The 19273-nt window shown below is 39.8% G+C and overlaps 1 long non-coding RNA gene across 1 annotated transcript in view; it reads right to left on the reverse strand.

Annotated features, from left to right (window-relative positions):
• Positions 1–3513: 3513 nt before the first annotated feature.
• Positions 3514–19273, reverse strand: part of LOC139031044 (uncharacterized) — a 48786-nt gene continuing 33026 nt past the window's right edge. Inside the window, exon 2 of the long non-coding RNA XR_011483462.1 lies at positions 3514–4041. This is a non-coding gene — a long non-coding RNA (uncharacterized lncRNA). The remainder of the gene's footprint in view (positions 4042–19273) is intronic.

The following is a 19273-nucleotide window of genomic DNA, read 5'->3' on the forward strand; positions in this document are numbered from 1 at the left end:
AGGCAGAGAACTCTACAGCTGGAAGCCTTCCAAACATTTTTGCTTAGTAATAGATGTATCGTTCCCTTCGCCTGATGTCGTCCCTTTGTTGGTAGAGTCAAGAAAAGGAGGGGCATGGGAGGCAAGAAGAAAAACTAACCTAGTTATTCTTGGTCCAGGTACTTGCCTGGGCAGATGTATGTCAGAATTAGGGAGCTGATCACCAGTGGCTTCATATGCCTTCACCAGAAGAAAGCGCCAACACCTTTAGGACTTCTCATTTTAGAAAATAATTGGTAGCAACAAACAACTATGACCTGAATTATTTTACTAATAAAATAACTCCTGCTCATCATTTGTTCCAACTTATTCTGAACCAGCTCAGCAGAAAGAAATGCTAAATTATTTGCAAGTTCTGGGTGTACCTCGCTCACCTCCTGAAATTGAGACTGTAGCCTTGTTTTTTTTCTTTTATTCCCCTACTTCAGCACTAGTGCAAGGAGGGATTGTTTTATGGTTTATTTTTCCAGAGGCATAATGCAAGGTCATGCTGCACCAGTTCCTGAGGGAAAAATCAAGGCCAAAAATACACACAAGATATAAACCTCATAACCCCTTAAAAACAGATAAAAATAACCAGAGAAATGGCAATAAACCTGATTTAAACAAATTTGTGGAAGATGAAAATTGGATGGAGTGGTGACTAGTTTGACTTAGTAAAGGAAGGTGAATTCTAAATCCCCTTAGTGAGGGACAACAAAGAAAAGCAAGTTTATCCACTCCACACATTGGAGTTTCTGGTTTGATAGTCAGTCTTCCCCAACAAATCCATAATAAGCTCCTCCTCACGAGCAGGATAGAGTCTATCTTCACTCAGATTTTACTCCCAGAACCTAATAAAATGCTTGGCTGATAATTAGGGCTCAAAAAGTATCTATGAGTAAAAAGAGTGACTATATCACCTTGTTAAAGTACCTACTGGAAGACCTATTTACCTAATTCAGCTTTTAAAATCATAGTCTATGGTCAAAATTCTCCTTAGGGAGCTAGCCTAACACGGCACTTTATTATTTAGACAGAATCCGTGAAATGAACTAGCAAGAGACAACAAAGAGATGGCTTTCTTTTGCTGCTATAATAAATTACTGTGAACTCAGTGCCTTAAAACAACATAAATTTATTACCTTACCATTCTAGAGGTCAGCCATGTTTCTTTCTGGAAGCTCCATTTCCTTGGACCTTCCAGTTTCTAAAGGCCACCCACATCCCTTGGCTTGCAGCCCTCTTCCTCCGTTTTCAAAGCCAGCAACAGTGGGATGGGTCCTTCTCACAGTAAATCAGTCTGATCCTTGTTCTATCATCACACCTCTCTCTGACCCAACTATGAAAGTTTCTCAACTTTTAAAGACATGTGTGATTAGATTGGACCTCCTAGATAATCTAGCTTAATCTCTCATGTCAAGATCCTTATCTAAATCACATACGCAGTGGGTAAAGTAATATAATCCACAGTTTTCAGATAAGGTTATCTTTGGGGAGATTTTTTGCCCACCACAAATGGCTTCAAGTACCACTGGACTATATTGGGCCTATGCCCTCAGCACCTCTTAGAAGGGACCCATTTCCCTGAAACAATGTCAGCCATACTCGCTGGGAAGGAAAATCCCTCCATAAATTATATCAATAAAATACCATCTCATGGCAAACCCCCAAATGTCCCCTCTTCTAACGAGACTTAATCTGGCTTTAGTCATGTCTCTCACAGGGATCACCTGACTGACTGCTTACATCAAGCTATATCAAGCTGATCCATTTTTTTTTTTCAGAGAGACAAACATACTAACCATGCAGAACCACACATCTACTCAAATAAGTTGAAGACTGAAAAAGAAAAAATGTAAATTAGCCCTCAAAAGAAATCCTTTCAGTTCATGTTTCAACATAATAGTATCTTTCCACAGCTAAAGGTCATTCATCTATCTAGTTTTTGTTAGATGGGTTTTTTTTTTTTTTTGTCAATTTGGTAGTGGGGTTTTTTTCCCCCTCACTTCCCCACTCTGCTTTTCTCTTCTCCCAGCATTGGAATGGGTGAATGACCTTTCTTTTTTGTCTTGTATTTGTCCAAATCCAACTACTCCTGACAGTAACTTCATCCTCATTCACAACCAGTCTTCCTCGCTTTCTGTATTTTCACAGAACCTGTTCTCAGGACACTGTTCAGACAAGCACTGATTGGCTGAGTTATTATTACCATTCATTCCAAGACCATTGGTCACTCATAGTTGAGAGAGGGTCCAAGGCATCTATTAGCATGAACCTCTGAAGAAAGGACAGCAGAATGTTTTTCAAACAGCTATAGACTTCATTTGAGATTTGATTATTTATTACAAATGAAGAGGTCCTTATTTTTATTCTCTAAGACTTGAGTGTAGGAGCATGCGTTAGATTTCTTCAAAATGCAAGGTTCCTATACAGGCTATGCTGTAGCTCAGCCTTCTCTGAAACTAACACCTCAAGTAACCACATGATTAAAATGATATTTTCAGGGGAAGGGGAGGGTGTGATTCAAGAATGAAACCTATACTTGCTATAATAATTTCCTCAGGTTATCAGAATAATGAAATGCTGCCAGTTGGAAACTTCCATTTCCCAGCACTTGAGAGACATTTGAAATATGGGACAAATCTTCCTACCAGGAAGTTTTGCTAAGGTGTTTAATTAAAATTCCAAACTGTCGCAGAAATGAGACATTAAGTCTGGTTCCCCAACACCTCCCACTTCTGTGTTTGCCACATCTTCACTGGTAGCTGGCCCACTCATTCCATAAAATACCCTCCTGCATAGCATACACTTAGCCTTGAAGGTGGTCGGAGAATCCTCCCCAAGGCTTATAGCCATGCCACCATCTCTCCTCTCTACTAACACTGACGTTGACTGCCATTGCTCAGGTTTTCACTTTTTTTCCCTTCTCAGGAGGGAGACAAGTCACCTACTAACCCTTCTTGCCATTCTTCCTTTCTACTGGAAGCCCTCATCACCTGTATTTCCTTCACTGTGACCACAGAAAGGGTACCTTATGCATGAGTCCTTTAAATGATAATTACGATCTTGTTTCTTTTCCATCCTCCCACCGAAGGATGTGTATGTCTTGTTTTTGTCAGTTTCTTTCTGTGTTATTTCAAGACTTCTTTTTTGGTTCATGGTCTCCTTTTCCCTTCACATTTCCTAAATCCATTCTTGTGAGTTTATGCAGGTATTACTGTAGCATTACACCATAAATAGTAATAGGCATAAAATTCATACTGACAAATACCAGGGTTCATTTGCTGTAAATGTTATACAGGGTAACACAGAGAGAATAGAACAAAAAAGGCTGGTACTTTGACTTCTGAGCAACAACTAGGGCACCTCTGGAGTCAGTGAGGAGCCTACCTTACTCATAATTGGCTTTTGCAATATTTTAAACAATGAATAAGGTAGAGCCTTTATGAGTTCAACGCAGTGCAGATCTAAAAAGCTATAAATCATCACAAATATCTCCACATTCTTTATTCATTTGGGGATTCTTGGTTTGAAACCTTTAGCATGAATCATAAAACCAAAAGCAAATTTTAGGATAAAAGCACATTTAAAAAAAAAAAAAAAAGCAAATTGTTTACTGTTGTAACATTTCTAGGAACTAAGTGTTTGATCATCTACAGTGCTTACCACGGCGCCTATCACATAATGGTCTCTCAGCGGATGACTCTAGAATGGATAGATACACTAATGAATTCACAGTGTGGAAAGAAGAGGAGAGAGGCTTGTTTCAATACAATGTACCTGAAAACTTATCCATTACTTCAACGTCAGGACATGTATGCTATTTCACGAATGAGTGCCAAGCATTTTGAAAAGATGTTGATAACTGAGCATAGATCAAGGTAAAACCCAGTCGTGACTAACAGGGACACACCTCCATGCTGTTTGGCTTCATTTTTCTCCTGCCAGTCACGGCTCCCAACCTTCCTGTCAGAGTTCATTTTGCTTCCTTATTGAAACCAATATTCATATTCAAGGTATCTGCAAGGACAAACACAAACAACAGAGAAAGCTAATGCTTTGTATTCATTCCTCTTGAAGACAGCTCACAAGTTAGTCTTTCTCCTTTTCCCTCTAAAACCCCTACATCCTTCATTCACCCAGGTTCTTTCTCACCCTGCCTTCAGAAAGCTTTTCCCACCCTGCCTTGGAGAAATATGTAACCCTCTGATGAATGGAATACTAACAAGGCAAGGTAAGAACAACTTCAATTCTTTCTAGGATAACATAATTCCTTTTTCAGATTCATAAATTCTCTCAACCTCATAGAACCAGCAAAGCTGAAGAGACTCGAGATTCTGCTTTAACTGAGAGATTGGCCCTCCTCTAGAGTGGCAAGTCCAAACTTTGGTCAATTCTGGGTCATTTCCATTCTTGGTAAAACAAATGAATTTGTTTGGAACAGCTGCCCAGGGACCGCTCTATGGAAAACATAGTGGGTATAGTTTGACCTAGGATTCCAGATTCAAGCAAGGGAACCCTACTTTTTTAATTGGAGTATAGTTGCTTTTTAATGTCATGTCAGCTTCTGCTGTACCTCAAAGTGAATCCACCACACATATACACACATCCCCTCTTCCTTGGATTCCCTCCCCATTTAGGTCGCCACAGAGCAATGAGCAGTTCTCAGGCTATATAGGAGATTCTAATTAGTTACCTCATGCGAAGAGTTGACTCATTGGAGAAGACCCTGATGCTGGGAGGGACTGGGGGCAGGAGGAGAAGGGGACGACAGAGGATGAGATGGTCAGATGGCATCACCGACTCGATGGACATGAGCTTGGGTAAACTCTGGGAGTTGGTGGTAGACAGGGAGGCCTGGCATGCTGCAGTTCATGGGGTCGCAAAGAGTCGGACACGACTGAGCGACTGAACTGAACTGAACTGAATTAGTTATCTGTTTTATACATAGCACTGTATATATGCAAATCCCAGTCTCCCAATCCATCCCACGCTTCTTCCTCCCTTGGTATCCATACATTTGTTCTCTACATATATGTCTCTGCTTCTGCTTTGCAAATAAGTTCATCTATATCATTTTTCCACATTCCATGAATATAGAGGAATGGATAAAAGTAAATGTGGTACATATGTACAATGGAATATTATCCAGCCATAAAAAGGAACGACATTGTGTCATTTGAAGAGATGTGAATGAATCTAGAGACTACCATACAGAGTGAAGTCAGAAAGAGAAAAACAAATATCACATACTAACTCATTTAAGTGAGTCCTGCTTTGAGATTAAAAAAAATCTCTCTTCACAACAAAAAGGAATGGTTGGGGGTTGGGGTGAGTAAGAATACAACATTATTATCTTTGCTTCAAATTGTGCCTGCGTTAGACCCAGATCCATATAAGACACTCAGAATATGTTACAGTGCCCCAATTTTTATCATATCAATTTCACAACATTTATTGCTTCATCATATACCATAAGGATAAAAATATGAGAGGAAATCAACTGCTGGCTTCTTCCTTAGTCAAAAAACTATGCATTACTGTAGACCCCATCTTGCCCTCTTATTAAACTACTTACTTTAATAATGTAGGAGTGATAAATAGACATCTTTAAAATGTCAGTTGGGATGAAGATAGTTTATTTCAGTTTATAGTCTATCATAAGTTCCAATTGATCCAACAACTAGAAACTAGAACACATATATAGACTTTGAGCATCAGCAAATTGACCTCACAGATTATTAATGGCAGTTTTATATAATCTAGTTGAATACTTAAAAGATTATAGTAAGAGAAAGTAATTGTCCCTGTAATCAAAGTGAAATTGCCAGTATTTGATTTGGAAGAGACAAAGGTTCAAAGGTAGCTACTGATCCCATGCTGAGAGTTAAGATGTTCGGTGTATGAAGCACCTGCTTTTCATTATCTCACATCACTCATGTACCCAGAATTGTTGGCCTCTTTGGCCATGAGAGTCATCTACCCAACTTCTACCAGCTTCTCTTTGTCTGGAAAGGAAGCTACCCACAGAGCCTCTCTCATAGTCTATTTCAAAGATAAAAAGATGAAATTTGTCCCAGGGGGCCTATCTTTATACCAAGCCAGGAACACCCACATATAAGTTGGTTTCCAAATCAGCACTTTGCCCCAGTATCTACATGCCCGTTGATTGTTCCTGACTTCTATTCTTCAAATCTGATGCAGCCTCAAGTGACCTTAGGTGGTGGATAATTCTACCTCTGCTATAACTGGAATCTTTCAGAATGTTAAGCCAAACCTGGCCTAGTGGGTTATTGCTCATGGAAAGCAAACATTACATCTCTGAAGGCAAAAGTTATAAGCCATTTTCTAAAAGCTGAATAAAGGGAGGAAGAACATCAACCTATACTGGATCATTGTGAGACTGATCTCCTTAGATTTTGGGAAAGCTCCACCTCTCTGTGGAAGTCAATCTTTACTTGTCACAGCTAATGCAATTACCAAGGAAAAGAAGTAAAAGTGATACCACATTCCTGTAGTTTTCAAAGTAGCTGCCCCAGAATTCTCTTTCACATGCTACTCCCAAGTCTCTGTGGTCAGCTTACAATTTTTTAAGTCTACTGTTAAATAGAAAGCATGTAGTTCTCCGCAATACTTTAGGTATGAATTTATATTTGCAAATATATTTAGTCCTTCATTAGTTTACTGCACATACAATCCTCATCAGAAATGTTCTACTAGAGTTAAATGCATTCAAATATTTACTGCAACTTTTCTCTTCTTTGTCTAACTCAAATCCAGCCTGCTATACCATAATCCCATTTCCATTTTCTGGCTTCTCATTTCATTTGGCATCAGCACAAGAGAGATCAAGTATTTATCTGAAATTTGCACCAGGCTGGTTCACCTAGGTATCTAATTCATTTCTTATGCCCAACATTGATAGGACAGTGAGCCAACTCAATATGGAATTTGAGAAACCTGCACCGGTGACCCGACAGCTGCTTTTATCTCCTCCTTATTGAGTCCACTTCTCTGTAAGCCTACCCAGAATTCATATTCTCCCAAACCCAGTAGGAAAAGTTAAGGTTAAGTATGTAGATTACATAAGAGCAGACTCAACTAGGAGTTCTTGCTTTGTGCTGTAGGTTGTGGAGAGGAACAGTTTCACAGTAAAGATGATGTTTGAAGAGAATACATCTAGCAGTAGGAAGATTAGTCGAGGCTGTTATTTAAGAACATGAGACTTGGAGGGTGGCAATGAACATTACAGAGAAAGAAAACAAAGTAAAGAACTATATAAAATAGGGTTTGATAGAACAAGGTATTAAATGTATATAGGGAATAAAAGATAATCTATCAATTCCAGACTTAGAAATATAAAACTGGGAGCAAATTGAGAAAGACTTTTTCTTTAATTGACATATAGCTGATTGGCAATGCTGTGTTAGGTTCAGAGGTAAGCAAAGTGATTTAGTTATATACATTTTTCAGATTATTTTCCATTATAGGTTATTACAAAATATTGAATATAGTTCTTTTTACTATATATTAGGTTGCTGCAAACATAATTGCAGTTTTGGACTCTAAGTGTTAAATCATTATCATCAGTTCAGTTCAGTCAACTCAGTCATGTCCCACTCTTTGCAACTCCATGGACTGCAGCACACCAGGCTTCTCTGTTCATCACCAACTCCTGGAGCTTGCTCAAACTCATGTTTAATGAGTTGGTGATGCCATCCAACCATCTCATCCTCTGTCGCCCCCTTCTCCTGTCTTCAATCTTTCCCAGCATCAGGGTCTCTTCTAATGAGTCAGTTCTTCGCATCAGGTGGCCAAAGTTTTGGAGTTTCAGCTTCAGCATCAGTCCTTCCAATGAATATTCAGGACTGATTTCCTTTAGGATAGACTGGTTTGATGTTCTTGCAGTCCAAGGGACTCTCAAGAGTCTTCTCCAACACCACGGTTCTAAAGCATCAATTATTCAGCACTCAGCTTTCTTTATGGCCCAACACTCACATCCATACATGACTACTGGAAAAACCATAGCTTTGGCTAGATACACCTTTGTCAGCAAAGTAATGTCTCAGCTTTTTTATATGCTCTGTAGGTTTATAAAAGCTTTTCTTCCAAGAAGCAAGCATTTTTTTAATTTCATGGCTTCAGTCACCATTCACAATGATTTTGGAGGCCAAGAAAATAAAATCTGTCATTGTTTCCATTATTTTCCTGTCTATTTGCCATGAAGTGATTGGACTGGATGCCATGATCTTCATTTTTTGAATGTTGACCTTTAAGTCAGCTTTTTCACTCTCCTCTTTCAGTTTCATCAAGAGGCTCTTTAGTTCCTCTTCACTTTCTGCCATAAGGGTGGTGTCATCTGCATATCTGAGGTTATTGATATTTCTCCCAGCAATCTTGATTCCAACTTGTGCTTTATCCAGCCTGGCATATCACATGATGTACTCTGCATATAAGTTAAATAACCAAGGTGACAATATACAGCCTTGACATACACCTTTCTCAATTTGGAACCAGTCCATTGCTCCATGTCTGGTTCTAAATGTTGCTTCGTAACCTGCATACAGATTTTTCAGGAGGCAGGTAAGGTGGTATGATATTCCCATCTCTTAAAAATTTTTCCACAGTTTATTGTGATCCACACAGTCAAATACTTTAGTGCAGTCAATTAAGCAAATGTTTTTCTGGAATTCTCTTTTTCTATGATCCAGCAGATGTCGGCAATTTGATCTCTGATTCCTCTACCTTTTCTAAAACCAGCTTGAACATCTGGAAGTCTCGGTTCATGTACTGTTGAAGCCTAGTTTGGAGAATTTTGAGCATTACTTTCCTAGCATGTGAGCTGAGTGCAATTGTGTGGTAATTTGAACATTCTTTGGCATTTCCTTTCTTTGGGATTGGGATGAAAACTGACCTTTTCCAGTCCTGTGGCCACTGCTGAGTTTTCCAGATTTGCTGGCATATTGAGTGCAGCACTTTCACAGCATCATCTTTTAGGATCTGAAATACCTCAGCTGGAATTCTACCACCTCCACTATATTTGTTCATAGTGATGTTTCCTAAGGCCCGCTTGACTTTGCACTCCAGGATATCTGGCTCTAGGTGAGTGATCACACCACCATGGTTATCTGGATCATGAAGATATTTTTTGTTTAGCTTTTCTGTGTATTCTTGCCACCTCTTCTTAATATCTTCTGCATCTGTTAGGTCAATACCATTTCTTCTCAAACACATCTTTATTAATCAAAATAAAAACCATTACAATCAGTACATTTTTGCCAATGAGATATAAGTTGGTTTATTCCTATAGCATAAAAATCCATGCTTCGGGATTTGATGAACACTTGGAACACATTTTATACTTCCTTCTCTTTGTGGAAGTGTTTTCCCTGAAAAAAGTTGCTGAGATGCTTGAATAAGTGGTATAGTCAGTTGGTGAGAAGTCAGGTGAATATGGTGAATGAGGCAAAACTTCTTAGCCCAATTCATTCAACTTTTGAAGCAGTGTTTGTGCGATGTGCAGTTGGGCATTGTCTGGAGGAAAAGTGGGCCCTTTCTGTTGACCAAAGCTAGCTGCAGGCACTGAAGTTTTCAGTGCATCTCACCGATGTGCTGAGCATGCTTCTCAGACGCAGTGGTTTCACCGGGAAAGCTGGAGTGGGTCACACCAGCAGCAGACTACCAAACAGTGACCACGACCTTTCTTCAGGGCAAGTTTGGCTTTGGGAAGTGCTTTAGAGCTCCTTCTAAGTCCGATCACTGAGCTGGTCATCACCAGTTGTATAAAAATCCACTTTTCATCGCAGGTCACAATCCCAATCAAGAAATGGTTCATTGTTGTTGTGTAGAATAAGAGAAATGACAGTTCAAAACAACAATTTTTTTTTAATTTGTGGTCAGCTCATGAGGCACCCAATTTGTGAGCTTATTTTACCTTTCCAATTTGCTTCAAATGCTGAACGGCTGTAGAATGGTCAACATTGAGTTCTTTAACAAATCCTCATGTAGTTGTAAGAGGATCAAGCGAAACTGAGAGATGGCTCTCAGTTGGTCATTATCAACCTCCAATGGCTAGCTACTACACTTCTTATCTTCAAAGTTCTCATCTCCTTTGCAAAATTTCTTGAGCCACCATTGCACTGTACATTTACTAGCAGCTCATAAGCCAAATGTGTTGTTGATCTTGTGAGTTGTCTCTACTACTTTATGACCAATTTGAACTTGAATAAGAAAACTGCTTGAATTTGCTGTTTGTCTAACATTATTTCCCTAGTCTAAAATAAATATAAAATAAACAGCAAATAATAAGTCATTAACAGAAAAACATAAAGTGAGAAATGCACATTAAAATGGTATATAACATAACCCACATTTATCTAAGAATGCATTCCAATATCAAACAGCAAAGTTCAACTATGCAAAACCGCAAATACTTTTGCACCAACATAACAGTAGGTCTTTGTTGGTTATCTATTTTATATGTAGTAGTGTGTATCTGTTAATCCCAAACTCCTAATTTATCTCTCTTGCCCTCTTCCCATTTGGTAACCATAGTTTGTTTTCTATATCTATGAGTCTATATCTGTTTTGTAAATAAGTCCATTTGTATCATTTTTTTTAGATTCCACAAGTAAGTGATATATTTGTCTTTCTCTGTGGGGAAACTTTAAAGAAAGTAAGTTTAGCCTGGAACATAATGATTTCCAAATGATCTCATAACACTGAAGGCATCTAGAAGGCAGCTATATATGAGTTCTAGAGTTCAGATGAAAATCTGGAGCTCAATAAATGGAGGCAAGCATTCTCTTCAGAGAAGTGAAAGCTGGAATCAAAATTAACCTAGTCTCCAAGGAATAAAGTATAGAAAGATGAAGTGAAGGAGTTTAGAAAAGAATTTAAACACCTTTGGATTTGGCAAGGACAAGACTGTCTGTCAAGAGGTGCTGGTGGAAGCTCCATTTCTTCCTGTCTCATTCTCCTATATTTAAAAAAGACACAGAAGAGCAAATCCTTGAACCTGAAGCAAATGCCAGCACTTTGCAGAGCAACTCAGACAAGCTTCAAATATCAGTTCTGTACATTTAGAGACATGATCAGGTCATGGGGAAAGCTGGCATCAGCAAGGCTCTGAGGCCAGCTCAGCATCTGTGAAGCAGCCCGCTGGCTCAGCCACACTTTCTCACCTGCAGCTGAAGTTGGGATCAGTGGCTATAGCCTGGGAGACTCTTCACTGGGCATTTGCCTTGGGAACCCAGGCAGCTTGCTCTGGGGTCCCTGCAGTTACTCTCCAGACATGAGACTCTTTGGGGATTTGGGGGGATGGGCTGATTAATGAGTTTGTTGGTCAAGTTCTGTTTTATTTTTATGTTTTTTTTTTTTTTCCAGAGAAAGAGAATTTTCTTAACAGACCAGATAGAACAATAAATCCTGGACATCTGTGTCCTGAGGAGTGGACAGCTCATATATAGGAAACATCAGACCTATGAACAAGATACATGATGCCGACAGACATTTACTGCAGGCAACATTGTGTGAGGCTAACAGGTCAGAATCACGATAAATAGACCCAAGCAAAATGCCACTGAGCCCAGACAAGGCGAGACAGTCAAGAACATCTGGGGACCGAGATAAGTTCATGTGTAGAAAGACTGGAAATGACTGGACAGAAAGTAAGCCAAGAGAGTTTCCATGACCTCATAGCAATGTTTTAAGCAGTGCTCAAATCTTCTGGTGTAAGGATCTTGGTGGTTAATAGAGCTAACTCATAGCACATACTTCCCCCTAAGGATAGCAGTTGTTGTTTTAAGTCTGTGTCTTCTTCAGCTTTCCTCCATGTGTTCCTTGGACTCACACTTTCTTGCTGAGATGGTTTGGGTCTTTTTGCCCCTTCCCCCATCCCTTCAAGATGTGACACTCCCTCCACTTTTTAAACTCCCCCAATTTCTGAAACTCGCTCAGCACTGTTCAGCCTTCTACCGATGACACCGGTCAGACTCCCACAGGCCTTTGGTTGATTTCTACATGCTGTTTCTGGCTCACGTCTTCCTGTGATGAAACTGAAACCAGTTGCCTACTGCCGACACGCAGCTGACTCTACCAATAAACTCAGACAAAAAGGCAGCTGAGACACTCACTTCTGGATCAGGCTTGATCTCTGCAAGACAGATTCTGAGGGCTCAAAGGAAATGAGCTCCTATCATAAGCATGATGATCACCACATCAACATAAAGCCAAATGGGCACCTCCACTGGAATACCACCCCTTGAAAAAGGACGCGCTTTGGTACCCGCGCCACCACGAAAAGACCGACTCGCTGAGTCAAAAGCAGACTTCTGAGTCACCAGCCAGACAACACTTCAAGTCCCTGGAAACCATGACATCATGCACAACAAATCAAAAACTTCATGTTCCCAGCTTTTTTGTTTGTTTTAACTTAAAGATTCTTTGCTAGCCTTACCTCAGAGTCTGGGTAGCTATATTATCTCCCTTGGTTTATAGTTTACCTCTGCCTACCTGCCTCAGCATATAAACTGTACTCAAGTAATGCTTTGGAATATTAATTATTCTTCCAGGCAAACAAACAATCCTGGACATGGGGAACTTCAACACAAACTCAAATGTTCAATAACTGGCCAATGTATAAAGTACGTGACAACTCAAAAATATTCAGAAGTATTTTTAAATGTAGCTGAGGGTTACACAAAATTAACAAGATGGAGCTTACGCATTTGCATTCCAGATCCAGAATGAATACATGGCTTGCTCCACCCACTTCTGCCTTCTCATGAACAGCAAGATCTGGACAAATGTCATGACTACACGAGTGCTGTGTGGTCACTCTGGCTTTACAAGAAGAGCCAACGGATACACAACCACAGGGTTCATCTCTTTGTTCTTTAAAACATACTGTAAATAACAATTTCCATAGTAGTAATTTTAACTAGTAATTTTAATATTAATATGTTAAATTTCAACATATTAATATTAACCTGTTAACAAATTAATTTACAGAATTAACAAAACATAATTAACAAGATCCATACTGAATAGACCATGTAAGTATCTCATCAGTACTTTGGCAATTTTTTTTTTGTAGGACATAAACTCATCATGAAATGAGAATTCCTGTATGTGCCCTAGAAGCATATTGATAGAGAGTAGGAAGAACGACAGCCACATAGCCAGGCTCAGCATAAAGCACTGTGACCCAGTCTGAACCATGGCTGCTCAGTAGCATGACCTCAGGAGTGTAATACTCACTGGCATTCCCCCCTCCTTTAATCTTCTCATTGTACCTTCCTCTTACTCATGTCTAGTGAATGACCTCTTATTTTACTAAGATAGCTTAAAGCCTTCTTAAGGTTCCTCATCCACCATTTAATTTCTACAGCATGGTCTTATATTCAGCCTCACATTTAAATCATAAATAGTCTTCCTGCCTCCAGTTCTCTCCACCTCCACCACCCCAGTTTTTATTTCAACCTGATCTACCTTCATGGTTTTTTCCAGTAGTCAGGTATGGATGTGAGAGTTGGACTATAAAAAAAGCTGAGCACTGAAGAATTGATGTCTTTGAACCATGGTGTTGGAGAAGACTCTTGAGAATCCCTTGGACTGCAAGGAGATCCAACCAGTCCATCCTCTAGGAGATCAGTCCTGAATATTCATTGGAAGAACTGATGCTGAAGCTGAAACTCCAATACTTTGGCCACCTGATATGAAGAACTGACTCATTGGAGAAGATCCTGATGCTGGGAAAGATTGAAGGCAGGAGGAGAAGCAGATGACAGACGATGAGCTGGTTGGATGACATCACTGACTCAATGGACATGAGTCTGAGTAAACTCCAGGAGTTGGTGATGGACAGGGAGGCCTGACGTGCTGCAGTCCATGGGTCACAAAGAGTTGGACACGACTGGGTGACTGAATTGAACTGATCTACCTTCCTAAACCCCAGCTTCCACTATGGGACTCCTATGTTCAAAAGCTTTCCAAGAATCTATGCCTCTCATCATGGCCCTCTAAAATTTGACCATGGCTATTCCCAACATAAATGTTCTCAATCCAGATCATTCCTTTGTATATCCTATACTCTATAAAGATTTTCATCTCTTCTGTCTTACTCTAAAACTTCTAGAAAACAGAAACTGTAGCAAAAATTATGAAATATTTCTTTAGGGAAATGCAATCCTGGGACAAGAGTGAAGGAAAAAGAAAGGGACACAGGGAATGATGACAAGCAATAAAAGGTAACATAACAGCAATGGCCTCTACTTCACTACGAGCTTAAAGAATCTCAGTCACTTATCAGGTCACCTACTCAGCTACCCAGAATGTCTCCAGACAGGCTGGTCAGAGAAACTGTCTTGGATGAGTCCATTGAAGGATGGAAAGGAAAGAGTACTTATCTGCCCAAATTCTTTCCAGCTCTTACTGCTCTTTGCCCAAGTCAACTCTCTTCTAGGTTGTGTCTTCTGGACCTCTGAAGAGCTGCTTAGGCAGATAGAGCCCGTGCTTAATAGTATGATGTATCATACAAGCCTCAAAGTACGGAAGGAACCAGAGAGTCCAGGCATGGAGCTGGCCAGTCTTGGGTGGTAGAATGTCAAAGACTTTGTCAGGCTCCCAGCTGAGGCAGAGCAGATGGATGGAAGAGGTCAAAGCTCTTGAACCAGATAAGACTAAGAGAATGTGCAGAAGTGTATATGTTCAATATGCCATCTCCCCATCTATTCAAAGTCAGCCTTTCCATAAATTTTCCCCACTGATCTTCACCCCTGAAATCTTTATTCGAGGGCTTGCTCACATGCTACTAGATTTGAAGGTTATTTAAAGATGGTATGTGTGTGTTTAGTCTCCTTCTTTAAATTTTAAGCTCATTAATGGCAGATGCCACGTGTGTATTTCCGTGGATGTCCATCTCATCTGGCCTAGTAACAGCACATAAATAGAATCCCATCAGCAGCTGTTTAATAAGTAAAAGAGCAGAACGACCTGGAGGGTAGCAGATGTGGCGATCACTTTGGCCCTGGTGAACACAAGAACAGCCTCTTTTCTTTTGGCTTCATAGAAATAGCCTGAGTTTTGAAAGAAACCCTAATGACAGTTAAATCATTCCCTCATTGCACCCTATTCTCTCAAATCATTTCTTGCACAGTGAAAAAATGATGTAGGTTCCAAAACTACTTAGAAGCAACTGACTCTTTTTTTTTTTTTTTTTTGGCTCTTATTTTAAAAAAGAAAATGAACTCTTTTTCCTCTCCAACAGGAAATTAGTTAAAATTAGATCCTGTGTTCATCATTCAAATATTTTTCTTTTTTGTGAACAACCACCAATTCAAAATCAAGACCATGCAATGTGGTAAAATTGTTAAGACCATAGACTCTGGAGCCAGAGTCACTGGTTCAAATCTCAGCTCTGCCACTTACTGGCTATCTGACTTTGGGAGAGTTATTTAACTTCCATGTCCACAGTTTCCTTACAGATAAAATGAGAATAGTAACAGCCCCTACCCCAGAGGGTTTTTATGAACATGAAATGTGTAGGCATCTGTCATGCCTGGAAAACTACCTGAAACATGGCATAACACACATGAGAATTTGCTTAATAAATAAACAAGGTTGTGGGGTTTGGAAAGGAAAGATGAGAACAAGCAAAAGTATATACTGCTCTGGTTGGTTGAATTTATGGCTGTAAACTCTTTAAGATCAGACTTTCTCCTACTAAACAATATATCGCTGATGGTGTATAAATTTGAACTGTTTTTTTGAATAAATGGGGGAGAGGAAGTTATAAGCAGGAGTGAGAAAGCCCAGCTTGCAGCTAAAACTTGACGAACTAGATAACACCTAGTCTCTACTCCAAGAAAAGCATTTATATAGTTGATTGAAAAGTATGTGGGTCCCACCCAACATGCTGGTTGATTATTTCCTCATTCTTCTGTCATCTCAGCAGGTGTGGCTTATCATTCCAGACTCATCTTGCCAGTCCTATTTGCTCTTACCTCTGTTTTTCATTCTCTCTGTCTCTCAGACACCTTACTGGGTCCTTACCATTTGTTCAACTTCCTAGCTTCAAGACCACTCTGGAGAGAGAAGACAACAGCCCAGGGCAAATGCCAAACCAAACACATCCAGCTTCAGAGAAACTAACTCTTTGCTACTCCTCCCCAGGAACACAAAGGTTTTTCTTCCGAAGTAGGGGATATACCTTGGGGTCACATCCTTGCCTCATCACTACTCTCCAGAGTTCCTCCTCCTATATGCCTCTCTACCCTATACAGTAGACATTTACAGATCCAAACAAAATTATAAATGTAATCTGAGGACGTTGCAGCATGCCGGTTTTATTAAAGATCATTTGCTCAATTCAGTTTGAGTTAATATTTATAGCTATTGGACCAACTAACCCCAGTAAAAGGTCATTGGCCCAAGTTTCATACAGTGTGGCATTTTATTTACAGCCTCCTCCAAGTTTTTCCTGCGACTGAAACTCTATCAAAGTCTACATTTTCCCTGCAGCGATGAATTTCAACACTATATTGAATGGGAATTTGTACAGTGAATTTCTTCCCTCAGTATGGCATTTGCCACATCAAAGGAGGCCAATAAGAAAGTGCCTTCCAGAGAAGGCTTTCCTTGTGGCTCAGCTGGTAAAGAATCCACGTGCAATGTGGGAGACCTGGGTTTGATCCCTGGGTTGGAAAGATCACCTGGAGAAGGGAAGTTACCCACTCCAGTATTCTGGCCTGGAGAATTCCAGGGACTGTATAGTCCATGGAGTCACAGAGAGTCACTACTGAGAAATTTTCACTTCACTTCCAGAGAAGGGCTTTGAACTAGCTCTCTGAGGTATGTCATCAATTTGTAGAAGAAAATAAGGAATCATTTTCCCAAAAAAAATACACATACTACTAGGGAGCATTGTGGGGAAGGTGAATTTTTAATCTCTTATTCACTGTACCCTACATTCATAGGATTTCCTTCTAAAGAAATTGTGATACTGTTAGCGTTAGCCACTCAGTCCTGTCCAATTCTTTGCCATCCCATGGACCATAACCTACCAGGCTCCTCTGTCCATGGGATTTTCCGGGGATCAAACCATGTCTCCCACACTGCAGGCAGGTTCTTTACTGTGTAACTTGACCCCAACCTACAGGTCAGCCTCTCTGGCAATTAGGTCCTTTGAGTATAAAGAATAATAAAAATTTAGGGTAAGAAGAGAGCTTAAAATAGCATAGTCTAATTCCCTTACTTCTAGTAAGGAAACTTAGCCCAAAAGGGTGAAATGATATAGTCAAAAAACTCATTAAAAAACTAACTAAAATCAGAACTAGGATTTGAATCCAGACCTAATTATACTGATACTGGGCTCTAGTGCTAGGATATAATGCAACCATAAAAGTAACCTGAAATCTGTAACATTGTATAAACTCTCAACACAATGACTCAACTAAATACCAAGAATGTTTATTAATTTATTAAAAATTATTTCTTCTTTAACTATAGTGTGTTCAACTCTCTTTGGTAATCAGAAAAGCTTAGGAGTCAAGTTAAAGAAATGTGTAAAGTATAAATAAAGAAAAGTAAAGGGCATTTAAAAAGAAACTGAAAAGATGAGAGACGTCACCACATAACTGAATAGCAGGACATACACTGTCTAAATACACATTCTCTCCAGTGAAGTTAAAATAATTAGGAGAATCACATAAATTATGGTAGAAGCACCTTGCAAGTATTAGCCCACGAAACTCTCCTAACAGCCTTGCGAGGCAGAGGGAGTTAAGTAATCTGTCTTTGGTTGGTTCCTTCCAAAGAGTCATCAAGTGAGAACACTGGGGTCACATCCAGACAATCTCACTCCAGGACTTTGCTCTTAGTGACCACTCCTTCAGGCAGTAAGTATATGAAGACACAGTATCACAAAAAATAAACGTTCAAAGCCTGTTTTCACTTCCATCGAACTGTCAGAGTGGCAAACATTACACACGTATAGCCTTGGAAGCAGGGTTTGTTTGTAGGTGTTTCCTAGAAGGAGACTCAGAAACTAATACATGAAATGCTCAAGGATGCATCGTTTGTGATACTGAGAATCTGGAAATAAAATAAATGTCAACCAACAAGAGATTCCTTAAACTATGGGGCAGCCATTCTGTGGGGGACCAAGAAGGGCGTGACAAATAATGTAGCAAATTCCTATGTATCGTCATAAAGCAAGTCACATCTCATGTATTGCTAGAGGGATGGAAATGGACACACCCTGAGGTGGTGCAGGGGTCAAGGATTGACCTGCCAGCGCAGGAGATTCAAGAGACGCAGGTTTGGTCTCTGGGCCAGGAAGAACTCCTGGAGAAGGAAATGGCAACCCACTCTAATACTCTTGCCTGGAAAATTCCATGAACAGAGGAGTCCGGCAGACTACAATCTATGGGGTAGCAAAGAGTTGGACACCACTGAGCGTGCACACACACACACACACACACACACACACACGAGTTAAGCGTTCAGTCCCTGGAATGAGACACTCCTGAGTTCCAATTCTGGCTCACTACTTTCTACTCTCTGACCTTGGGCAAAATTACTTCTTTACCTCTCTGAGCTTTTGTTTTCTCATCTGTAAAAAGTACTGGTGCCTGCTTTATATCATTAGTATGAGAATTAATAATATAGTGCTTGTAACAGGCCCAAAGCACAACACAATAAATGCTCAAAAAATGTTAACAAATGTTACGGACTTAACCTGAAGAGCCATATCTGTCTGTTTTCTGGCTATAGGGACAGCAGTGCTTGTCTTTAGCTTCATCAATAATGGTGTGTTAATCCAAAATTCAAGAAGACACATACCCCAATGTTCATTGCAGCACTATTTATAGTAGCTAGAACATGGAAGCAACCTAGATGTCCATCAACAGATGAATGGATAAAAAGTTGTGGTACATATACACAATGGAGTATTACTCAGCCAACAAAAGAATGCATGTGAGTCAGTTCTAGTGAGGTGGATGAACCTAGAGCCTATTATACAGAGTGAAGTCAGAAAGAGAAAGATAAATATCTAGAAAGATGGTACTGGTGAATTTATTTGCAAGACAGCAATGGAGAGACATAGAGAAAAGACTTATGGACACAGGGAGAAGGGAGGAGAGGGTGAGATATATGGAGAGAATAACACGGAAACTCATATTACCATATGTAAAATAGATAGCCAATGGGAATTTGCTGTGTGTCTCAGGGAACTCAGTCAGGTGCTTTC

This window comes from Odocoileus virginianus, chromosome 25 (genome assembly GCF_023699985.2).
Source record: "Odocoileus virginianus isolate 20LAN1187 ecotype Illinois chromosome 25, Ovbor_1.2, whole genome shotgun sequence".
Taxonomy (NCBI): Eukaryota; Metazoa; Chordata; class Mammalia; order Artiodactyla; family Cervidae; genus Odocoileus; species Odocoileus virginianus.